Source organism: Equus przewalskii, chromosome 4 (assembly GCF_037783145.1).
Source record: "Equus przewalskii isolate Varuska chromosome 4, EquPr2, whole genome shotgun sequence".
NCBI lineage: Eukaryota > Metazoa > Chordata > Mammalia > Perissodactyla > Equidae > Equus > Equus przewalskii.
This window is the reverse complement of record NC_091834.1, coordinates 73,938,508-73,963,480: the sequence shown is the minus strand read 5'-3', so window position 1 is coordinate 73,963,480 and position 24,973 is coordinate 73,938,508. Positions and strand designations below refer to the sequence as shown.

The 24,973-nt window shown below is 39.4% G+C and overlaps 1 protein-coding gene across 2 annotated transcripts in view; it reads right to left on the bottom strand.

The window, feature by feature from the left end:
• The window catches only part of MET (MET proto-oncogene, receptor tyrosine kinase), a 112,785-nt gene that overhangs the window by 59,337 nt on the left and 28,475 nt on the right, over window positions 1-24,973 (bottom strand). The window lies entirely within an intron of this gene.

Below are 24,973 nucleotides of genomic sequence, written 5' to 3'. Positions count from 1 at the left end.
TTCCTCCCCACATACAGTCCATCACCAATTCCACCAACTGCATTTTCTATCTCTTGGATCCATCCAGTTTTCTCTGTCTCTACCATGTCACTCTTCATCCAAGCCACCCCATCCCTTTCCTGGACTACTACAATGGCTTCTCAACTGGACCTGCCACATCCAATCTCATCCAATCTCTTTCCATATCCCTTCTCTATATTGCAGACAGATTTTCTTTCTACCTTTTTTTTGGTGAGGAAGATTCACCCTGAGCTAACATCTGTGCTAATCTTCCTCTATTTCATGTGGGATGCTGCCAAAGCATGGCTTGAGCAGCAGTGCCAGGTCTGCACCCAAGATCCGAACCTGCAAACTCCGGGCCTGCTGAAGCAGAGTGTGCGAACTTAACCACTACGTCACTGGGCTCGCCTCCAGATTTTCTTTTTAAAACACAAATCTCATCATATTACTCTGTTTAAAACACTTAATGTCTCCCAATTGCACTCAGGATCAAGGAAAAAATTTTCAACATGGCCTGTTGGGCCCTACATCATCTGGCCCCTACTCAACATCTCCAGACTCACCCTGGACCATGCTCTCCCTTGCTCTCTGTGCTCCGGTAAGCTGGCCTTCTATCAGTTCTCCAAATACGCCATGTGTCCTCCATTATAGGGCCTTTGCACATGCTGTTCCCTCTGCTTGGAATGCTCCTTCCACCTCTTTCACTTTGTTAACTCCTATACCTCCTTCAGATCTCAGCTTGTCATCATTTCCTGAAGTTAAATGTTTCTAGGTCAAAGGCTTCTATTGTAGACTGTCATAATACCTTTTATCTATGTGGCATTAGCACTCATTACAGCTGCAACTGTTATTTGCTTGCGTGATATATGATTGATGTGAGACTTGTCGCAAGTGGCTCCCTGCGATCAGGGACCCTGCTTGTTCACCACTATATCGCTGGCAGTAGATGAAATATCACACATAGTAGATGTTTAATAAATATTAATTGAATGAATGAACAAGTACGTAAATCAATTACGGGTAGATGGGGAGTGAGTGTGGAGATATGAACCAATTTACGACAGCTATTTTTTCAGGAATGGGGTAGTTTCAGTTTGTAAGGGACAAATAAAGGAACTGGATCTTGACTGTCTTAACAAGATAGTTGTGAATTGGTCAATTTGGGGCAGAAAATGGGGGGCAAGAAGATGTATTAATGAAAACAAAATCTAACTTGGAAGAAAAAGAGGAAAAAAGTTCATTTCTACACACCTTTGGATGCAGCTACAAGTCCAGGAAAATGATTTGAAGATTAGAAATTCTCTATTATTGCCCTATTATATTTATAATAATCAGAAAGTTGTCACAGCATATTTCAAACCAATTTAATGTTTAAGAACAAACTGAAATAAAAAATTTAGTTATCCTTATGTAAAATAACCCTACTTCTTAACATCAGACTTCTGTCACATAGAATGCAAAGTTTTTATGTCTATTGACATTAAAGGTTAAAAATCACCTAAGATGCTGTTTTATTTGGTGACAACTGTTTCTTCATTTTAAATGGCGATAAATGAGCAAGCAGAGAATCTCACAGATGCTAAACCTACGGACTCCTGTAATTAATAAAATGCCCTAGTTCTAGACATTTATTTTGATATATTAATGAGTGCAATTTCACTATTTAATTAGAAGCTTTTCTTCACTAAAGTACTGTAGATTGCTCTTAGGAGTAGCAGATAACTGAGATGTACCAGCAATTCAATAGTAACCTATTAACTGGTAATTAAGTTTCTATCGGTGATCAATCGTCCATTTTGCAGAGATAGCCAGAGCTAAGCGAAGCTACTTAAAGGAGCAGAGACCAGTTTTAAATCAAACACCATCCCAAGTTTTCCATTCTAGAAGTGACTGCTTTCCAGGGCCAGCTTCTGTGGTTTTGTTCCTTCTCTTGCTCGTTCTTACTTTTTTCTACGTCTAGGTGGCATTCTGGGAACTTGAAAGCCTCAAACTTGACCTGGGGTTCGGTGCTGGTGAGATATAATGGATTCACTGGGATGGAAAACAATTGGCTGTGTGTGGAGTAGAGTTTTACACTGTAAATTAATAGCAGCCTTCAATTAACAAGAGGACAGGGCTTGTCTCATTCATCTTTGATCCTCCTTGTGTATCATGCCCAGCACACAGTAGGTATTTAGTAACAACTTGCTGGAAAATTAAGGCATATGCAAAGAAACCAGAGAGAAAGCCCGTCTGCCTACCCAGCTTGCTCTGTGGTCTGTCTTGCTGAGCAAGGTGAGCTGGGGAATGGAGGCGAGAGGGATCCTGGAGTGTTTGCAAACCTGCGGGAACTCGCTGATCTTTTCTAAATGGCAGGAGAGCAGCATGAGGAGAACTTCAGCTTCTCTGTGTTTGTTTCCTCACATGTAAGGCATAAATGTAGAACTCAGCCTCAGAGTTAACGTAACATTTATATTGTGCATTTCAAGGTTGCTCCTTCAGGAAATAACAAGCTCTCTAAACGGTACCTCCTCCAGGACTGACAGGATTAAGTTATGTCTCTATTTCCCCCCAAAACAAATTCCTCAGTAAAGAAACATTGCACAATGTTGGACTAGGATCTACGGAACTCCTTTACTTTGAAAAATTGTGCAATTTGGAGCCAAAAAACAAACATCATGTCAGGTTCAGGTGGCATTCAAATTCATAAGCCAGGGGAGCCCCACCTTTTTCTTTTTCACTTTCTCCATAGCTGAGATCTACAGGAGAGGGGTAGGGGCATTAGCATCCAGGAGAGAGTGACATTCCAGGGTTCACTGTAGGAGAGGGGACTACTGTTGTCTCTTCCCTCGGAGAATCCTGATAAACTCCATGACTGGGGTCAGCGTGGCAGGAATTGGCCTGCAGAGCCGCAGGCTGTCTTTGAGCTTGAAGAGTAGCACTTTAACCATTACAAAGCCTCAGCATTGCAAAGGTAAAGCCTTGTGCAAATATCACTAAAGCTCAGTCTGACTCACTACGTCCCTTAAAGATAATGAGCGAACATGTTTGCTGCTTACTTGTGCAGGGATGCTGGGGTGGCTGCTTCTACTGTGTGATACACAGTTAGCTCCTGGGTGTTGCATTTGGGGCAGGATTGGGTCCAGCTGGAAGAGCAACTACAGACTTGCTGCCAGAGGTCTCCTTGCCACTGCCACTTCCCTCAAAGCCAGGAGGTCTTGTGCTCTGGGGTAAAACTAAGCAAGGCTGGTGGAAAGCAGTTCTCTGGTACAACAGCTGCTTTGGGGCACCGCAGAAGAGTCTACAGAGAAGGTCTCACCCCAGCACGAGTTGGGGAGCCAGACTAATGCTCTCCCTTTAGTAACAAAGGGAGGAAGAAGGAAGGAAGGAAGGGAGGGAGGGAGGAAATGAATCTTTACCCTGCACCTTCACTGTGCCAGGCACTGAGCTGGGCATTTTCACATCAACCGGACTCATAGCAGCCCCGTGAGCTTTTATTGCGCTCAATTTCCAGGAGGAGGTGGTTCAGGGCAGCCAAGGGTGTGGCCACAGTGTCCAGTTCACTGTAACTGGCACTAGAATTTAGTTCTCTCTGATTCTCAAGCTCATGCATTTCTTTTGCTACTGTTTACTATTCTGGGCAAAGTTCTGAGAATTGCACAATTACAAAAACGGAAAGGGCCTTCGAGACCATCTTACTCCAGCTCCTCATTTTATATGAAAAAATGAAAGTCAGAGAAGTCACAACTCTCAGAGAGCTGGAATCATTGAACAGAAGTTATCATTTAACATGTAAAAAACTTACAACTCTTCCAAGTAGGAAATGTAGATTTGCTGACCCTTGATTCCTTTGCTGAGAGAAAGGCTGGAATTAATGTTTTTCTGGCTAACAGCACAGGGATGACCACTCGCATTTTGGGCTGTTCTAATCAGCTTGGCTCTCATGTCTAGCTCTCTTTGTTACCTATTTAGGTTAATGAACATCACCATGTTCCATCCAGGTAACTGTGAAATTTCGGTCATCACCAACTCCTCTTTCTCTAGCATTTCCCACATCCAACTAGCGGCTAAGTCCTGCTAAACCCCATCTGCAGTCTCTCCTGTGCAGCCCTCCAGCCACACCTACACCCTGCCCCAGGTGAGATGTTTCCTCAGTGCCCTTCTGGCCTCCTATCTCAACTGCCTTGCAGCAGTTAGGAGCCATCACTCCCGGCTTCAAAACTTTAGTTGTTCCCCAAAGGCCTTCAAGAAAAGTCCAAATTCCTTAGTACGGCATCCAAACCTGTCTCGATTTATGCTTTTAGTCTTTCTTCCATTAAGGTGAAGGTCGGGTGACCATCTAGGACAGAAATGAATCTCAGAGTGGCCATCCTGACACAAGACCCTTCCCATCCTTGGATTCTTGCATTTGCTCTGGCAGCTGATGCCCCGCCTCCCGCTAGTCACTGATATCTGCTCCTTGCTCATGTAAACCTGAAGCCTGGCTCTCTTCTAAAGTCTCTCTTTACAAGGTCTTTTGACTGATGGAAGTAATGTGCTTTATTGGGTAGGGGAGGGGAGACAGTGACAAAAAACAAAGTGGATAGTATAAGGTACAGGAAGATACCATGTAGCTTGAGATTTGAGTCAAGAGGAAAAGAGAAATCAGAAAAAAAATTCACTCAATACAATATATTGTTCAGACATATACACATGTGTAGTGCAACTAATGGCAAGAGCAAGATGGACAATTTACAATTGCTACTTACCCACTTTTCTAGGAGGGAGAGGGACATGACTGAGGGGGATGCAGAGGGGGCTGCAAAGGCATTGGTAATAGTCTCTTCTTTAAGCCCAGTGATAGAAAAATCCCTATTTGTTTTATTTTTCAAACATGCACACACACACACACACACAACACAAATACATTATATACATTATGTAGTACATGATTCTTTTGTATATATGAATATATTATATTAAAAATAAATTTTAGGGGCCAGCCCCATGGCCGACTGGGTAAGTTTGCACATTCCACTTTGGCGGCCCAGGGTTTCGGCGCTGTGGCTCCTGGGTGTGGACAGGTACTGCTCATCAAGCTGTGCTGGGGCAGCGTCCACATAGCACAGCTAGAAGGACCTGCAACTAGAATATACAACTATGTACCGGGGGGCTTTGGGGAGAAGAACAAAGCAAACAAACAACAAACAAAAAGACTGGCAACAGACGTTGGCTCAGATGCCAATATTTAAAGAAAAAAAATTAAAAGAAAGCAGTGAATAAATGGGAAGTGAGAAAGTAGAGAGCCTATTGAGAACTCTCTCCACTCCAATTCCTTAATGTCCTAAGCAGGTCTGAAACATTCTCAAGGCTTTTCTCAGCTCACAGGAACTCATACTAATAATATTAAATAACATCTGCGTAGTGGATTATGGTTTCCCAAGTACATTATCTCATCTGATCCTCTCAACAAGTTTGTGACTTGCGTTTGTTATGAACATCGTATTTCTACAGATGAAGGAACTGAGGTTCAGAGAGTTGTCAGTAAATTCAGAGCTTGAATCCTAGTTGTTGATTTCAAATCCATGCTGCATCATGCCACTTACTTACAGGTTCCTACATATTTCTGAGACGGATCCACACTCTAGGGATGGTCTGAGGACCTGGTAGAGAAGAAGAATCAGCATGCCTACAAGACAGGACTGGTGCTACCCAGCTAGAATGTGAGGAGTCGAGTGACTTCAGGCAAATCACTTGATCTCTCTGGGTCTGAGTTTCATTTTACATATTTAACAAATATTTGTTCGTAGTGCTCACAATGTGTCAGACACTGTTCCACAGCATTTTCCAAATATTAATTCACTGAATCCCAGGAGGAAACTGAGGCACAGAGTGGTCACATGACCAGCAGCGGCAGGGCCAGGACTAAACCTAGGCCATGGCCTCAGGATCTTCACCACCGCACTAGGCTACATGCTCCTTGTCTGTAAAGGGAAGGGTTGAGCAAAGTGATCTCAAAGTTCTCTTCCAGCTCCACCACGCTTGGATCTATGGATGGCTTTCCAAAGCTTCCCCTGGGCTTGGAATCGCCAAACTGCCATCAGCCCGCAACAAACAACAAACAAATGGTTGCTCAGGATGTTTAGGACGCCATGAGTAAGCAGTCACCATCCCCCACCCACCAGAGGCTACTCCAAAACCTAAATAGATTCTGGATACATATGCCTATTCTAAAAGAAGTTTTGAAAAACATTTAATTTTTCAAGACTTATTTCTTTCTAAAATAATTACATGACATCAACTCTGAGATCAGTGGTAAGTAGTTTTGTTTTTTTTAAAACTGGTTACAAACTTGATTCCGTAACTCAACAGCTTATATACTGTCATAGGGCTAAATAACAGGAATTACTCTAGAATCTGTAAGCCTTGAAACAATAATTAATTTAGTCTTTCTTTAACTTTTCATGAGAACTTGCCAGCTTTTTTTTACCTCAGACATACACCTTTTTTATAAAAAGAAAACTGAAGTGGTATATAGCTTAATGTATTTGATTCAAAATGTTTCCCCTAATTAACATTATGATGCATGCAGTGAATATGCAATTACATTTAATTCAGTATAATTAAGGATGTGATATATTTAAAATAGTGATTCTTTTAATTGATCTATAGGACAGATTTACCTCATCTATAGATAATTTAAATCAGTCTTGCAGACAGATTTTTAAAAACGTGCTATCTTGCAAAATCTTTGCCAGTTCACTCATACCAGCTCTCTTCCCTCCCTGCCCATAATTAACTGAAGCAATTTAATATAAACTTTATTCATAATTATACTTTGTACAAATTCTGTGGTTTTCAGGGGGATACATATTTCAAAATAGCAAGTTCCTCTTTGCCTAGGGCTTTTCATATAGTTGGCTAAAAACTCAATTGCTTTAATTTCAGGAATTCCACTTAGCTTATTTCCCTAAATTTCATTCATGTGCTCTCTTTATGCAGTGGGACTGGGAGGGGGGTGGTGTGGAACTGACCGCAGGCAGAAGCACAGAGCTTTGAACTTCAGTGTCTGGTTATGTTTCTTTCAGACATATTTACCTTCTCTCAGTCTGTTCTCAGATGTCTAAGATTTCAACAATGAAGACTGATTCTCTGTAAAATGCAGAAGAGTCAACTCTCTGACAGAGCAGACGCTTCTCTTTGGGGTCTTTAATACAAAGCCAGACTGTTAGGGTGGTGTAGTCAAACCCTAAGAATCTGACTACGTTGTTTTGCACTATGAAGAGGACTTGGTCTGATGCTGTGCTCAGTGCACAGTTTAAAAAAGCTGCCCCAACACTTCTGCTGCCACGAACTCCCCTTGAAGTAATCCTGCCTCACGGCTTCAATAGCCATGGTTCACAACAACCTGAGACCTCAGCTGGAGTTCTAGCAGGGGAGCAAAGCTGAGGGGCAGTTAAGGAAGAGTTGCTTCCTCTCTAGGAAGGAAGAAAGGGCATCTTCTCTGGCTGTGTGCAGAACCTCAGATGGCCATGAACGTAGCATAATCAGGCATCTGGCCAGCCAGCTGCTGGTTCAACACTGGTGATTCATGAGGTGATGGATGCTGCCTCGTGGCAATGATCTAACTTCACACCCTAGCAGCACTCTGTCTTCTGAGGACCAGCCCTGTCTCTGCAACTGCCTTCAGGCCAAGTTTGCATGTACCGTGGGTGACATTCAAACTCATCATTTTTTCCAAAATGACTCCCTCTTCTAGTTTCCTATTTCTTTATGGCATCAATAGCTACCCTCTCCCTCAATCTGAGATCTCATCTATCTTTGACTCTTCCTTTTCTTTTATTGTTTATATCCACCTATCAACTCTTATATATTTTTCTATTGAATTAAAGGAAATCTCATACTTGGCTTCCTACAATCTGACTTCCTTGATTCCAGAATCTCCTTCCTCAAGTCCACTCCTATAACTTTTTAGTGTAATGTTCCCCAAATACGTCCTTGGTCATGTCCAGTGGTAATCACCCTAGCCTACTGGAGAAGGGCATGGGCTCAGGTGTGGCCCTGCCCTTACCAGCTGTGAGAACTTAGAGAGGATACTTAGATCTCCAAGCCTCAGGTCTTCACTTGTAAAATGGAAAAACACATACCTATATAACAGAATTGTTTTGAGGTTTAAATGAAATTAATCCAGTACCAGCTATATATTAAATGGTTACTTCCTTCATTCATTCAGTCATTCAAAAATATTTACTGAGACCTGTAACAGGTTGAATAGTGTCCCCTCAAAAATTCATGTTCACCTGGAACCTCAAAATGGGACCTTATTTGGAAACAGGCTCTTTCATATGTAATTAGTTAAAGATCTTGAGATGAAGTCATCCTGGATTTAGTGTGAGCCCTAACTTCAATGAACGTTGCCTTTACAAGAGGAGAGGACACATAGAGACACACAGGGAAGATGGCCACGTGAAGATGGAGGCAGAGATTGAAGTTGTCTGCCACAACCAAAGGACTGCCTGGGACCACCAGAACTCTAAGAGGCCAGGAAGCCTTCTTCACTAGAGCCATCAAAGGGAGCACGACCTTGGCTGACACCTTGATTTCAGACTTCTGGTTTCCAGAACCATGTGAGAATAAATTTCTGTTGTTTTAAGCCACAAAGTTTGTGGTAATTTGTTATGGAAGCCCTAGGAAACGAATACAAAACCATACCATGTGACAGATACTGTTCTGGGTGCTAGAAGGATACAGTAGCAGACAAAAAAGACCCAAGTCCTTGCCCTTACATAAATAGTTATTACTATTTTTGCTGTTGATGGTCTAGTGATTCTTCATAACGCCTATAAAGACAAAGACTAAAATTCTAATTATTTAGATTAACAAGCCTTCGGGTCTTCTTCTGTAAAATGGAAACACTCACACCTATCTAATAGAATTACTTACAGCTAGTAAGTAAGGTTGGACCTGTTACCTGTCTACTATTATTTTTCATTATGCTTTAAAGCAGGGGTTGGCACCCTTTTTTTGTAAAGGGCTAGATGGCAAATATGTTAGACTTTGAGTGTCACAGGGTTTCTGGAGCATACATTAGTTTTTGCCTGTGTGTTATTTTTTAACCCTTTAAAAAATGTAAAAACCATTCTTAACTTGCTAAGTGTACAAAAACAGGCCACAGCTTGCCAACCCTAGCAAATGCTTCTACCTGTAGTCCTGTCTGTTTCCTCAATGTCCCTTGAAGGTACCATGCACACAGGAAGACAAGAGACAGATACACAAAACAGCTAGTAATATTGCAAAGGGCAAAGAACACAGTGGATAGATAAGTTCTAAAAACACTGGTACAGGTAGTAAATGCTATCAGATTAGGAAAGGATAAGATCAGTGTGGCACTAACGGCTAGAGAAGGCTCATGGCAGAGGCTGAAGGTGAGCCAGGTCTTGACGGGACAGAAGTTAGATTAGTGAAGAGGGAAGAGATAAATACTTGGAGCAGAATATATTATACGTATATGTGTGTATGGATTTATAAACATGTACAAATGCATTTATATATAAATAAAATAAATATATATCCACTCTCCTCTCAAGGTCTCCCCAGGATTCAAAAGACTCAGAATTCTACAACAATAGGGGCTGTGGAATTCTAAGTGTTAAAACTTTTGCTTCTTTATCATCATTTCCTAACGTGAATCAGATCTGAAACAGACCAAGTCCACGTGGTTTCGGTTAGCAGCCTTCATATTGCACTTCAGTCACAGCCAGGAGTGACAGAGTGATTCATTAAAAAAGTTGTTCCAAGCGAGGCACATTGTAATGCTGAGTGTTAGAGGTTTTCTGCTTTTCTCTATTTAGTTAAAAGAAAACAAATTTCAAAGTACTTACTCATAGAAATACAAGAGACACTCAGAAGACAGAACACCGGTTACCCTGCATTAACCAATAAAACAGAGGCAGTTCTTCCTGTAGGCGATAAGAGCTACGGTCTGTGTGCTAACAGTGTCACACGCAAACAGGAACAGGCTGAGGAATGTCTTAGTGGAGGGCCGGGAGAGGTGAAAGAAGGATGAAACCAGAGTCCGTCAGCTGTGCCCGATATATTGTTTAAACCCATGACTATATTCTAGCCTGCCATCACTGTCATCGCCTCCTGTCCCTCCTTCCATCCTACCATTGTGCAGTGAGACTCTTTACTCATCTCCTCCTCTTGTTCCTGACCAGAACCTCAATGTGTGGGCCACCCTACTCCCTGGCCAAAGTCCCTGAGGCCCTTACCAAACTCTCTACTAATCTTACTGCATTTACGTCAAGGCCAAGATCAGGAAAGTTTCTCCCTGTAGCAGCATGTAGTTGGTGCCTCGGAAGGTGATGCTATGTGAAGTATAATCTTGCGGCCACAGTCACAGTGGTATTAAAAAAGACCGTCACCCTTCACTTCTTTTCCTTAACCCATACATTATTTTGAACTTGAAATCATAGATTGGTGGGCAATAGTGAACACGTGTGGATTCCAAATGCAAACTTCATGGCAGGGCACCTCTATGGGTACCACTGCTTCAGCAACATCCACCAGAAGGTGTTGTTTAAAGTCTCACACAGCGGTTGGGCCAGTGGCCGAGTGGTTAAGTTCACATGCTCCACTTTGGTGGCCTAGGGTTTCGCCAGTTCGGATCCTGGGCACGGATCTGTCACCACTCATCAAGCCATGCTGAGGCGGCATCCCACATAGCAGAACTAGAAGGATCTACAACTAGAATATACAACTATGTACTGGGGGACTTTAGGGAGAACAAGAAAAAAAAGAAGACTGGCAACAGATGTTAGCTCAGTTGCCAATCTTTTAATAAAGTCTCACACAGACAGTATCACACACTCAGAGGGGAAGCCCTGTTCACAGGCTCAAGAAAGCCTTAAGGAGCAAAGAAGTTACTCTGTTCTTTCTCCTTTTAATGGCTTTAATTGTGTCTTCCCAAAGTTGATCACAAAGCTCTGGAATTCCCGTCTATTCACCCTCCCTCTCTTCATCTTTTCTTCTCCTTTCATTTTTCTCCTTTGTTCTTTGATACATCTTCATCCCAAACTGGAGGATGGAGGAAGGGCTGTGTGTGTGTGTGTGTGTGTGTGTGTGTGCATGTGTGTGTGTCTAAGGAAAGGGCATAGGTAGTGGTGAGTGGAACTTTCCCGAATTTCTTCAATGCTAATTTAACTCTTGGAAACTACCCAATTCTATAAATTAGTTTTTAGAGATTTGGGGGAGAGAATGAAAAATTGTTTTATCTAAAAATTATTTTTACTAATCAGCAATTTATTACATTATTTGAAATATGGGGGGCTTTGTTATAATTATTTACTCATTTGATAAATATATATTTTGTTCAAGCTATTGTGTTAGGTAGTGGAGATAAAAGCCATAGTCCATATCTTCAGGGGGCTAATGAGGGAACCAGTGAACATATCAGCACAGAGTTTGGTAAAAGATACGGTAGAAATAAGCAAAGGGTGCTACTGGAGTAGTCAAGAAAGGCAGCTTATCCAGAATGGGGGTGAGGGGAAAGCTAGAGAAGATTCTCAGGGGAAAGAAATGCCTGAGTGCAGTTGTAAACAATAAGGAGAAAGTGTTAACCTGACAAAATGAGTGTTAAAGGGAATCTGAGGCAGATAAAGTGATATGTGTTAAGGCAGGTTGTGAGGGAGACTGATGAATCTGGGAATTACAAGAATGACAGGTTGACACATAACCATTAAGGCGTTAATATCCAGAATATACAAGGAACTCATAAAACTCAATAGCAAAAACCCAAAGAACCCAATTAAAACATGGGGAAAGGACCTGAATACAAATTTTTCCAAAGAAGACATGCAAATGGCCAACAGGCACAGGAAAAGGTGCTTAACATCACTAATCACAGGGAAATGCAAATCAAAACCACAATGAGATATCACTTCACACCTGTTAGGATGTCTCTTATCAAAAAGATAAGAGATAACAAATGCTGGAGAGGATGTAGAAAAAAGGGAACCCTTGAATGCTGTTGGTGGGAATGTAAACTGGTACAGCCACTATGGGCAACAGTATGGAGGTTCCTCAAGAAATTAAAAATAGATCTACCATATGATCCGGCAATCTCACTTCTGGATATATATCCAAAGGAAATGAAAATATTATCTCAAAGACATGTCTATACTCCCATGTTCATTACAGCATTATCTATAATAGCCAAGGTATGGAAACAACCTAAACGTCTGTCAACGAATGAATGGATAAAGAAGAAGATGTGGCATATATATATAGATAGATAGATAGATAGATAGATATACACACACAATGGAATATTATTTAGCCTTAAAAAGGAAAGAAATTCTGTCATTTGTGACAATATAGATAAACCTTTTATGCTAAGTGAAATAAGACAGAGAAAGACAACTACTGCACGGTATCACTCATGTAGAATCTAAAAAAAACAGTCAAACTCATAGAAACACAGATAGAAAAGTGGTTGCCAGGAGGTGGTGGGTGAGGGAGAGGTTGCTAAAAGGGTACAAACTATCAGTAAAAAGATAAATAAGGTCTGAGGATCTAATGTATAACATGGTGACGATAATTGACAACACTGTATTGAATAATTGAAATTTGCTAAGAGAGTAGAACTTAAATATTCTGACAAAAACAAAAAGACAGATTGAGAATAGGGTAGAGTGGCAGTGGTGTGCTTGAGCCATCTTGTACATTATATAGAGAGCCAATTATAGAGCTTACACAGAGCCAATTAGAAATTATAGAAACAACTGTGAACATTTCTTCTTAGTTCTTGTTCAGTGACTTTACCTTGATAGCTTGAAGTTGGTTTGTTGGGGGTATTTAGACCGCACAAATGGGCAAACACTACAAATCAGGGGCTTCTGATCCCTCTCTCCCCAGAGTTAAACATTTACCAGCACCACACTGGTAAGAGCCAGGAAATATCCAGGGCCAAGGTAAGAAATTCCTTAAATATCATGCTAAAGAATGTGGATTTTACTCTGAAACCATTGGGGAGCGCTCAAATTATTATAAGGGATGCAGTTACACAAATGGGTTTGCTTTCGAGAAAGATTACTTACTCTAGCAGCAGTATGGAAACAAACAAACTGGCCGGGGATGAGGATGGAACCAGAAAGATCTAGTGTTATCTTACTGGCATCATTTTCAACATGCTAATAAAACAAAACTTGTCTGGAATGATAGCATACAATTTTTTGTTTCTGCTTTGTGTTTATGTAGAAGGAGAGAAGTAGTAAAGATTTTTAAACTTCATATTTACTATGAATGATGCTAGGTTTTATTCTGAAAAAGGAAAAGCAGCAGCAGACTGATTTAGATTGAGCTAATGAAGAAGGCTGAGATAAGCTGAATGATTTTTTGGAAATATTAAGTTTCTGGATTAAATAGGTGTTGTTAGTTGCACCCAAACCAGCAGCTGGATAAGGTGCTTTAGAAAGTCTTAAATAAGGTTGGTACAAAGAATGAGAATGTCAACATGGGTTAATGAATGAGAGAGGTTGTGTAAACTATTACTTAATCCCATTTGAGGGTTTCCTGAGCCACTGGGGAACTGGGCTGAGGTTGATAGACAAGAATAAGGTTAGAAGGAAACAGAACATTAAACAAACAATAGTTCAGTTTAACTTGTGATTTACCCAGAGTTTAGAGTATAAAATGAAAGCCTTGCTAGTAGCAAAAAAGGTAAAATGAAGCTAAGCCAACACTGTTATTAAAATAATTGTCCAGCCATTCATGGAGCAGAGATTTTATTATATATTGGCAGAGAAAATAGAAAATTTGATAGTTTCTTAACTAGTTCTTGAATCCCCAGCATATAGAGTATTAAATAAGGCTCCAGGAGTAATAACAGTTGGTTCCAAGGGCCCAGGGAACGCAGAGAAAGACTTCATATCTAAAGCTCACACAAATACTAAATTAATATTTACTTATGAAAACTTAGGTGTTTACTTTCCAAATATTTCATAATCCTTCTTTTTTCATGAGTTCATCTGCATTCAATTGGATTGTTATCTTATCACTAGGGTCATAAGATGTTCAATATCATCTAGCTCACACTACAGCTCCCCTAGATCCCATTATAATGTGGAGGTTTTTTTTAATAAAGAACTTTCTTTTGTTAGGTGTGGTAAAGTCCTGGTACGTATTTTCCTATGATCTATAACTGTGCGACAAATAGTGAACTTCAACTTTTCAATACTGAGGAGAATATGCTTTCCTGTGTAGAATCTACTAGAAACAAATGGAGATAGGAGGGGCAGCATGGAGCTAATTAGTGCATGCCCAGGATCATAAAAAGCATTGTTTGCCTAAAAACTTGAAAATGCTGCTTATGTTTTCATAAACATTTTATTCTAAAAAATTAGATAGAAAATATTATAAAGATTGTCACAATTTACCATCATATATTTTTTTAAAGCAGCCACATATCTTAGTCCTCTTTGTACACGTCAAAAACCTGTACTTTGACCTTTCAATGTTAATTACAAGTTATACCTACTATTGTTAAACTGCCACTTTTATATTACTCATCATTTTGCAAACACTGACTAATATTCTTAATATTGGGCCAGTAACAGAACTGATCTTGTGCTTTGCCCACTTCTACTTGGAATCAATACCTTTTCTATGATTCTTCTAAAATGAGAGTAAGTTTAGTTGAGAGTAAGAAACACTGCCCATTTTTTTCCATATTGGCTCTAGATAAACGAAACATAACTGGTGTTTTTTAAATTAGAAATATTTCTCAATTACTCTTACTAATACATTTACTGATTCTTGTTTACCATGATGTTGGAGCCACAAATAAGTTTACATTTAATGAATCAGCAAATATATCATATTCTATTAAAAATTTCTCTTCTTTATTCATTTAACTCAGAGCCTTAAGTACCAGGATCACCTAATTTGACCTCATATTCACCTCTTTTATTCCACTTTAGAACATTTCCAGAGTCTTGGACCTTCTCATATTAGTGAATATATGAAGAAAAATAGTCTCACTTCCTTATTATCTTTCCTGAGGCTTTGTATAACTCCTGCACACACTGTACTCTTATAAACAATCTCTTACATTCAAGATTCTGGTCACTTTACTGGAAAATAAATAGTCCTCTGCCTGTAATTACAGCCTTCAGGAAGGGGCAAGCCAGTGACCTCTCTGACTTGTAGGCACAGGAATAAGCCCTGAAGATTAACGCCTGCTATTCCCTCATCTTTTCCTTTGGCAAACTCTACTTCTTTCTTGGCCAAACAAAAGTGAACAAAGTGAACACAGAAAAAGGTGAGTCTTTCTTTTGATTCCTCACACATATTTTTTGCACCTGCATTTCAAATCTTCATGGTTTGTGGAGAGGACAAAAACAATGCCTTTTATGATCCAGTCATAAAAATACATCTGCAGATTTTATCAAGAACTTTTATCCAAACACTTCAGCAATTCAGGCCTCTGTTTACCGTGTCAATATATAGATTTCTTTTGGAAGACAAAATTTGCTGTCAAGTAAAATCAACACTGTTGTCTAGGGTCTGCAAAGCATATGCTTAGGTACAAAGAAGCATGACAAACCGCCCGTCCTCTAAGACCTTAAACTTATTTAGATATTTGCATGATTAAATATATATAGATAAAAATGATTAAAATGAAAGAGAAAGGCAAAATGTGTCTGCAGCTAGGGATGCATTAGAACAACACAAAGGAGGCACTAACTGGAGAGCGGGTCCCTGGATGTTCAGTAGGTGCTCATGACATCCTCATGAGGCCTGGGAGCATTCGTCTCTCACTCAGCCCTCTAGGCCACAAGATTCTCATGAGAAGGAAATGGTCTAAAATGGATGCATTTGTGCAGAGGACAATACACAGATGCAGAAAGACAATATGACTTGGACTCACTCAACATCACATTCCCTTGAATTCTATCAACTTTTATAATTTTGATAGTTCAAAAGAGCTTTTTGTGTGTTCTTGGAATTATATGATTTATTCTATCATAAGACTTACTGGTAACAGGACAATCTCTTCCACTCCCAAGAAACACAGGTTCTTCTGACAAATAGGGTCCCAAGTGTCGGCCACAGAAGAAAGGAGAGGGGGACAAGAAAGTAACAACTTGGACTGATATAAGAAATAACTATTCTCAAAAAAGCTGATAAAGTGATGGGCAATGAGAGGCAGTGAGAGTGAGTGCTACCTAAATTATGCCCTCAGCTCCTAGAAATCTTCGCATTGTCTTCTTCAGACTAAGAATGACTTACTGAAAAGGAGCTTGATTCATTTAGAAATCAAAGAAACGACAAAGTTTGAATACACTGACAACTTTTCTTTAAACAGAAACTGTTAAAAAAGTTAAATTCTCCAGCATAATTCTACTTCTTGTCATACGTTTTCTAAGACTAAAACACTATGCACTGATGGCCAGAAGCCGCTTTGAAAAGCTAGTTACATGCAGCAGCACTTAGTTAAGATCTAAAGCTTACAAAACAGATAATAATTATTAGCTTATTAAATATTGGCTGAGTACTTGTCCATGTACTAGAAACATATAGCTTTTTCTGAAATTTTAAGCTTTATGTAAAAGTTAACTTTTAGCCTATGTAAAAATTAACTTTCACTTTCTCAGGGTGGCCTTTTGTGACGACACCACCAAATCAACATGCTCATCCTCATTTACATTCACAGACGTTTATTTCTCTCACAGTATATTTCAAAAATTATCATGGTGTATTGGTTTATTGTTGTGACTGATGGTTTATTGTCATTTCCTCTCCTAGTCTGTCTCCTTCATAAAAACGAGACCCATGCCTATCTCATTCACCATTGTAATACCAGCAGAGTTAGGCACTCAAGAAAGAGCTGTTGAATTTCTTGTTGAATCTTGGTTGTCAGAATAAATCCCTTCCCCTGTCTCTTGATGAAAACAATGATAACAAGTTTTTGGTTGTTTTAGGCACTAAATAAAATGGTTAGGCTTCTAGCACTCGGCTTAAACTAATAAGATGAAGAACAAGCGTGTAATGTAATTAGCTTAAAATAAATGGAAAATATTGCACATTTTATTGTCAAGATAATTTTTAGAGATATTCGTTTTTGCTATTGACTGCCACTGCATTAGTGCTTGTAATCTGCTTAGTGCATTAGCACTAAATACTATTGATTCGCTCAGCTAACAGACCAATTTAATCTTTGCATTCTGCCCATTTCCTGAGCACCACTTTACCTACAGTTTAGTTAGTAGACTGGCTGCTAGATGCAAGTGTTAATCAGATTTTAAATTTAAAATGTCATTCGAAAACTTAATGTCATACGGATTTACACTTTTCTGGGACATGGACACAAATTCTAGCAAATCATGAATAATCCATGTATTTTGAGATGACAAGTCAGCAAACTTAATTTTCATAAAATCAGCTCGAGAAAAGAATGCTTTACAAATCAAAACTGACCTTAATTCACCCCTTTTATCTAGAGCACGATTTGAAATATCACTTTCCATTTTAATGTCCTCTGATTGATGAACATTTTGGTGATTTACCCAAATAGGACAACTGAAGTCAGACTTCAGTGTGAACTCAGAATTTTTATTTGTTTGTTTTATAGTATACTATTCATAAGCCATTTTCTCCTATTTGTGAACATCAAGAATGGTTAAAATCAGCCTTTAGTCTATATTTAATGCATCTGTAAGACATTTTTCTGTCTTCTTGTGGAAAACTAGAGGATATTTTGAAGTCTAGAAGGTAGACACACTTCATCCGCTCCAGCGCCAGCCCAGGTCTAGGGTGAAGAGCAGTAAACCTCCTCCCCAAGCTTTGAGGATAGGAAGTCAGCATTGCTCTGCAAGTCATTCACATGCAAATGAACCTGCCTGGAACATTTTACTTAGAAAAAAATATATAATTAGCAGACTGGAATGTATCCAGGATCCTAAAATCACTTACTTCATTCACTATTATTAAAAAAAAAAAAATCAAGGGAGTTTTAACAATTTCAAGAGTAGCTGAGCCCTTGGTTTTATTTCTCTGATAAACGCGCCCTTTACAGCCCTCCCTGGCTGCTGGAGAGGCCACTTACACCGCACATCTGGGCACTGAGTCATTCTGGACTCCGTGTGCCCACTGACTCAGTATCTGTGCCAATCCATGAATAAGCAATGGCAGAAATTCCCAGTGGGTCTTCTAGCCAAATTCTGACAGATCCTCATTTTTCTTATTAGAGTGAGGAGGTGAGAATGCAGGGTGGGACGGTGGCGGATAAGATAGAAGTCTGAAATAAGGGTGTAACACTCCAAATTTGACATATTATTCGGAGTGAGAAAATCCATTATTACTCCAGGAATATTCTTATAAAAATGCAGGATCCCACATGCTTTCAGAAGTCTCTAATCGTGTGTAGTATGGCAATGGAAATATCACGTATTAGAGACGTGTCTTCAAAGTTCTATTAACACTTCAGCTTTTCAAAAACCAACTTTAAGATTAACTTTTCTGCATGAACTCCTTTTGTTTACTACACTTATTTTACCAAATGAATCTTCGTGTAAAAATCAACTACTTAAATAAAACACAGATCACACCACCTGCTTCAAAAAACATTAAGAACAACGGAGAATAAAATTAAAATGCATGCGGCACAGTTAATGCTTAAATACCTACCCCACATGGGAAATGCTATCCATCAATCATGAATCAACATCATCCACAGGTAAAGCCCAACTACGTTTTTGGTGACAGTTTCAGCATTACCTATGTTTCTTTGCTGTTAGCTTATAAAAACGTCTTGCCTTTGCTTTTTCATTCTTTCCTGGGGTGGACTTGTGAATAAGCTAGGAAATGGTTTAAATAAAGGTCAGCAGGAGGGAGAGGAAAAAAGCAAAAGGAATTAATGGTTCACTCTGTAACACATTTTCTAATACCCTCAGGGTGTGCCCAGTGATCTCAAAAAGTGTTACAAAATTCTAGAAAGAAAATAATTTTAAATTCCTTTGAATAGAACAATGCCACATGCCACTTTTCTTGGGACGGGTAGCATGGAGAATTCAAATACACAAGTTAGGGAGCAGAGAGGCCCCGAGCCCGGGAGAGAATAAAGAAGAGTTTACAGAAAGAAAGGAATCAAGTGTAAAATTAATAAAGGTGTACTTAGGTTTTTTAAAAACGTATACTGAATCCTTATACTTTAAGGATTTTCTTTCCTGCAAGATTTTGCTTTGGTAGCTATTACAGTTGGCATATGGCCAAGATATTTAGTGTTTAGAATGAAGAATCCTCAATAACATTTTTCATATAGGATAACAGTCTCTTATTTCTGAGCATAGGAAGTAAAAAAAAAACCCCTGAAATCTGACTTCACATTTTTCATCCCTAAAACATAATGCGTTCTCTGGAGAGTGCTAGATTGTTTAAATAAGACATGCCAAACCAGTATAATTACATGGATGTTATTTGTAACATTGACTCCACATTCTCAGTTCAAATGGTGTGGTGTGGGAGATTATAGATATATGGCTTATAAAGAGTTATAAATCTTTGTTTTTTTTTTATTAAATATTAGGAGACATGCCCTGAGGATGACAGATCAATAATGGTCCTTGTGGTTTCCTGATGGAAGGCTGCAATTATTTTCTTCCATTACAACTTAAATGTAACCCAATTTTACTCATCTATCATCTTCATAATAGTAATAAAGAAACATCACTATATGTTTATTTTTCTGCCTATTCCTATTATTCCTTGTTTGCATCTTGTTTTGATTTTGTTTTCATTCAAAATTGTTCTAATCACTTTGCTTTCTTCCTTTGATGGCTCTGAATGGTGACCCTTTAACTTTGGCACTCATTGAAACGGAGATGGAAAATTACTACTTTAAGTTTCCTTTATTTTGGGAAGCAGTTGGCTACTCTTTGAATGTGAGTATAAATGATATTTAAAAACAAGGAAGCTTGATACAAACAACCTGTGAGGTTGACTTTTTTCTAAAACTGCATTATCTGCAAATTCTGGAATGCGGAGTATAACAGATTACACAAGCATAATATTTTATAGTAGCATGGCTAGTTAGAATTGAAAGTTGGGAAAAGGAGCACACCTTATACCTTCTAGCTTGACTATAGTACAATTCTGATTCAATCGTCATTTTCACTACCCCCAAACCACCACCATTCCCCACCTCTCCTTTTTTAAGAAGGACTTATGGGGCCCAGCCCCGTGGCCGAGTGGTTCAAGTTCTGTACGCTCCGCTTCGGCAGCCTGGTTCATAGGTTTGGATCCCAGGTGCAGACCTGCTCCACTCACCAGTCACGCCGTTGAGGTGTGCCACACACAAAGAAATAGAGAAAGATTGGCAAAGATGTTAGCTCAGGGCTAATCTTCCTCAAGCAAAATAAGAGGAGGATTGGCAACAGATGTTAACTCAGGGAGATTCTTCCTCAGCAGAAGAAAGAAAAAAAGGATTTATGTAAATTAAGCATTTTGGAGATAGGTCACTCATAACAGGTAGGGAGAGAAGTGAAAGACCTTCATAAGCAATTGAACCAGACCATGACTCTTTCAGGAGACAATCCAAAAATTTGAATTTTCCTTTCTTTACACACGTATTCCTTTTTTTTTTTCTTTAGCTAAGGAGGACTTGCCCTGAGCTAATATCTGTGCCACTCTTCCTCTGTCTCGTATGTGGGTTGCCACCATAGCATGGCTGCTGCCAAGTGGTGTAGGTCTGCACCTAGGAACTGAACCTGGGCAGCCAAAGCAGAGTGTGCCGAACTTAACCACTAGGCCACAGGGCCGACCCTATACAAGTATTCTTACAATAATAACTGCTGTTTATAATATGCCAAGGACTAAGTTAGGGTCTTCTACAAACATTATTGCACTTGTCCACACAATAGTCCTGCGCAGAGGAAAATGGGTTCAGAGAGGTTAAATAATGCTTTCATGGTCAGACAGGTAGAAAATGATGGGGTCCAGATTTGAATCCAGACATCTTTGATTTCAGTCACATTCCATTAGGCCAAGCTGCCTCCCAAAAAGCTAAATTTATGGCTATCTTATTGTGCCAGGTACTCTTCTACACATCATTCCAAATTTTCACAAAACCCTGTGAAGTAGGTACTATTTTCTGAACATTACAAATGAGGAGACCAAGGCTCTAAGAATTTAAGCAATGTGGCAGAAGTCACACAACTGGTATGCAGTAAGCCAGCACTTCCATCCACATATGTCTGGTACCAAATTGCATGCTTTTTGCCTTCAATTGATCAGTCATTGGTCATTAAGATGACCAAGATGTTGGTGAAAATATTTGCTACAAGTCTACTTTTATTCTTTTAAATGCTTATATAGAGAGCAAAACTATAATAATGGGATTGCAAGAAAAAGTATAATGTGATAACTGTATTTTCTGGGTAGGTGAGAGATATTTCAAGAACTCTTTTTTTTTATTTCAATTTTGATTAAAAATCTTTCTAAAATGTATTATTCCACTTCTCTTAGTAAGTATATCATAATTCAGGGAACGGGATCTTTGCTGATTTAGGATTTAAAAGAATTCCCTTATTTAATATTGATTCTCATTTGTAGGAAATTGGGCCAATGTGTATTGATTCTAGTTTTTCCTGGAATAACTGCCATATTAATAGATTCCTTATATGATACTGTTGGAGATTCTGGTTAATGTGTTTAAAATGAACTGATTTTTTTTTTGCTGAGGAGGATGTGCCCTGAGCTAACACCTGTGCCAGTCCTCCTCTATTTTGCATGTGGGTCGCCACCACAGCATGGCCGCCAGCGAGTGGTGTAGGTTGGCACCGGGAACCAAACCTGGGCCGCTGAAGTGGAGCATGCTGAACTTAACCACTAGGCCATGGGGTTGGCCCCCATAACGAACTGAATTTTTAATACTGCTTATCCCCAAATAAAAGGTGAGGATTTTTTCCTCCCCAAATTTGGGGATGTACAATCTCCATATTATGGGGGTATTTTCTTAATTACTTTATTTTGAATAATAATGTGCTGTTTAGGGAATACACATTAGCCTAAAACAGCTTCAGTCAAACTAGTTTAGGATGCTTATAGAGGTCAAATGATGAATGAGTAAAAAAGGCAGCAAAGATATTTAAGACTAAAGATTTAGCAATTCTTTGTAGGTGTACAATCTCATAATTCTAAGTGTTGGAAATCATTGTAAACAAACCCTTTAAGAATCCCTTTCAAAACTAACATAGTGAGGGCTGGCCCGGTGGCATAGTGGTTAAGTTCACACGCTCTGCTTTGGTAGCCTAGGGTTTGCCGGTTTGGATCCCAGGCACAGACCTACACCCTGCTCATCAAGCCATGCTGTGGCAGGTGTCCCACATATAAAATAGAGGAAGATGGGCACAGATGTTAGCTCAGAGCCAGTCTTCCTCAGCAAGGAAAAAAAAGAGGATCGGCAGCAGATGTTAGCTCAGGGCTAGTCTTCCTCAAAAAAAAAAAAGTAACATAGTGGGGCCAGTTCAGTGGCTAGTGGTTAAGTTCACATGCTCTGCTTCAGTGGCCCATGGTTCACCGGTTTGGATCCTGGGTGTGGACCTACACACAGCTCATCAAGCCATGCTGTGGCAGCATCCCACATAGAAGAACCAGAAGGACTTACAACTAGGATATACAACTATGTAATGGGACTTTGGGGAGGAAAAAAAAAAAGAGGAAGATTGGCAACAGATGTTAGCTCAGGGCCAATCTTCCTCACCACTACTACCAACAACAAAAAGTAACAGAAAATGGTTACATTGTGAAGATGAAGAGCTTATTCTTATAGCACAACCAATATAATCAACACTAATATTACATGAAATGGGTACCCATGTGTTGAAATAAGTTTTCAGAAACAGCATTACATGTGGAATCAAAGAATTCTGAAGCACACGTAACTTAGAGGTGAGGATGACGTGCTTTGGAAACTATGGGATGACTCAAAAGAGGGCTTCAGTGATGTCATCGTATGAGAAAATGCATATCAAGAATTTGCACAGATGCATTTCATAAACTGTGAGAGTGGGAAAAGCAACCTACTACGTGATTTTAAGTAAGCAATCAGGCCTGATACACCTGCTGGATCCCTAGAATTTAAAAGACCCTTTCCTGGCACTCTGTCTGATCCTGTGATAGAAACCCTTTTTGCTCATGGTGGAAGCTCAAGGAAGGCCAGAAAACCCCCGCCGAGGCTGTGCCCAGTCAAGATCTCGTGGATAAGAGATGTTAATAACAAAACTACAATACATGTGTTTACTCACCAAACTTTATGCCAACCCAAAACTCAGTTCCAAGAAATTATTAAGTCACCTGATACCCTTGCCAAGTAAATATGCCAAGACAAAATGGACTTTCCTACTGCTTAGAGTCTTTCCCAACTGGTCTGATCTTGCAAATCATTTTGTTTTTGCGTAAGCAATGGCTCTAGGTGCCTTCATTTTAAGATGAAGCTGGGCAATGACTGTCTGTTGATTACTGGAACCATCTGAGGGCCTTCAGTGGAACCGGTATGTGAAAACTGGGAATGTAGGTAGTCTCATTCTCAGAAGATCTTGATCTTTAGTAACCAGAAGAGATGAACATGCAAATAAAGAGAGGAGGTTTGAAGGTTATTTGTCTTTATGGACTTTCGCTAGTTCAAAAATTGGCTTCCCTTGTAAGAAGACTATGTTGGCAAGTTCCATCTCGATTCCCACAAGAATTTTTGCGATGGGAGCGATAATGGTTTCAGATGTGGCTGCTGCATTTTGGGCATTTTTCGGGGGTGATAAAACTGACCTGAATTTCACTGGATACTCCCACCCTTCTGTTCCCCCTGGAACACTAGAAAGGTCAAAGGAGGAGGATAAAGTTCAGATGTGTTTTGAGAATTTCTAGAATTGCTAAGTCCTTGTACATCTGGGGGCTGAAATGTAAAATAAAATAATGAGATAAGATATCAACAAATCCTCCTAAGGTAAAGTCTCTTTTTAATTTTTAACAGAACAAGATTTAACTAGCAAAGTCATGTGCTCTGGAGGCCCTGGAGGAATTCCTAATAGACTCTTTAAACTTGTGTTTCTGAAGCAATTTCTTGGATGCAGGAAAAGCGGTTTCTCTGAAATGCTATTAATATTACACTTTTATTTCCTAATTCCAAGTTTCTAAACGTCCTTTTGTTTCCTTTCATTCTTTTGTATTTTCTAGTGAAGAAAAAGGGGCAGCCTGGTGACAAATTCCATTGCTTCTTATAGAGTTTGCAACACATGTTAAACATACTCACGGGAAAATAATCTTAGTTGGGATACATATGTATGTATATTATGTATATTTATAGACAAGAGAGGGAAGGAAGTTATGTCTTTAGTTCACTAAAAGATGAATTCCTTTTCTTGACAATATTTTTTCAGCTTTATAAAAAAATTACATGGAGTTTCCATCTGACGAAGTATCCTAGACATTTCAGCAAAGTGAAGCAAATATTTCTGAATTCATATGCCCTTGGTACTCCTCAGCAAATTATATACTTCCTCTTATCAAGGACATGTTTAATGTCCTTCCTGCTTGCAATTATAACCTTTATTACCTAGACTGAAAACTCCTAGAGTAAGTAAGATGTACACTTCCAAAGTTAAATCATCTTTAGAAAAGCTATACTATTTACTCATCCGATTATGATCACTAATGGTCATTACATTAGGAGGCAGAGCCAGGTCCTTATGTTCAAATCTGGGTTCACACCAAGAAAGCCCAACACCACAATGGTCTCACAATTTGGTGTTCTTCCTCTGGCACCAAGCGATCTGATAACTAGCAGGATAAATCCTCTGGGTAGAGCTGGCAGTTTTTACTATATCTAAATCAAATCAACAAAGAATTTCCCTAAAATCTCCTGTGAAAATACCATTTCATGTAAGTACAAATAATCATCAATCAAAAATATTTATATCTATAAATATCAAATACCAACCAGGTAAAAAGCACCAAACTAGAA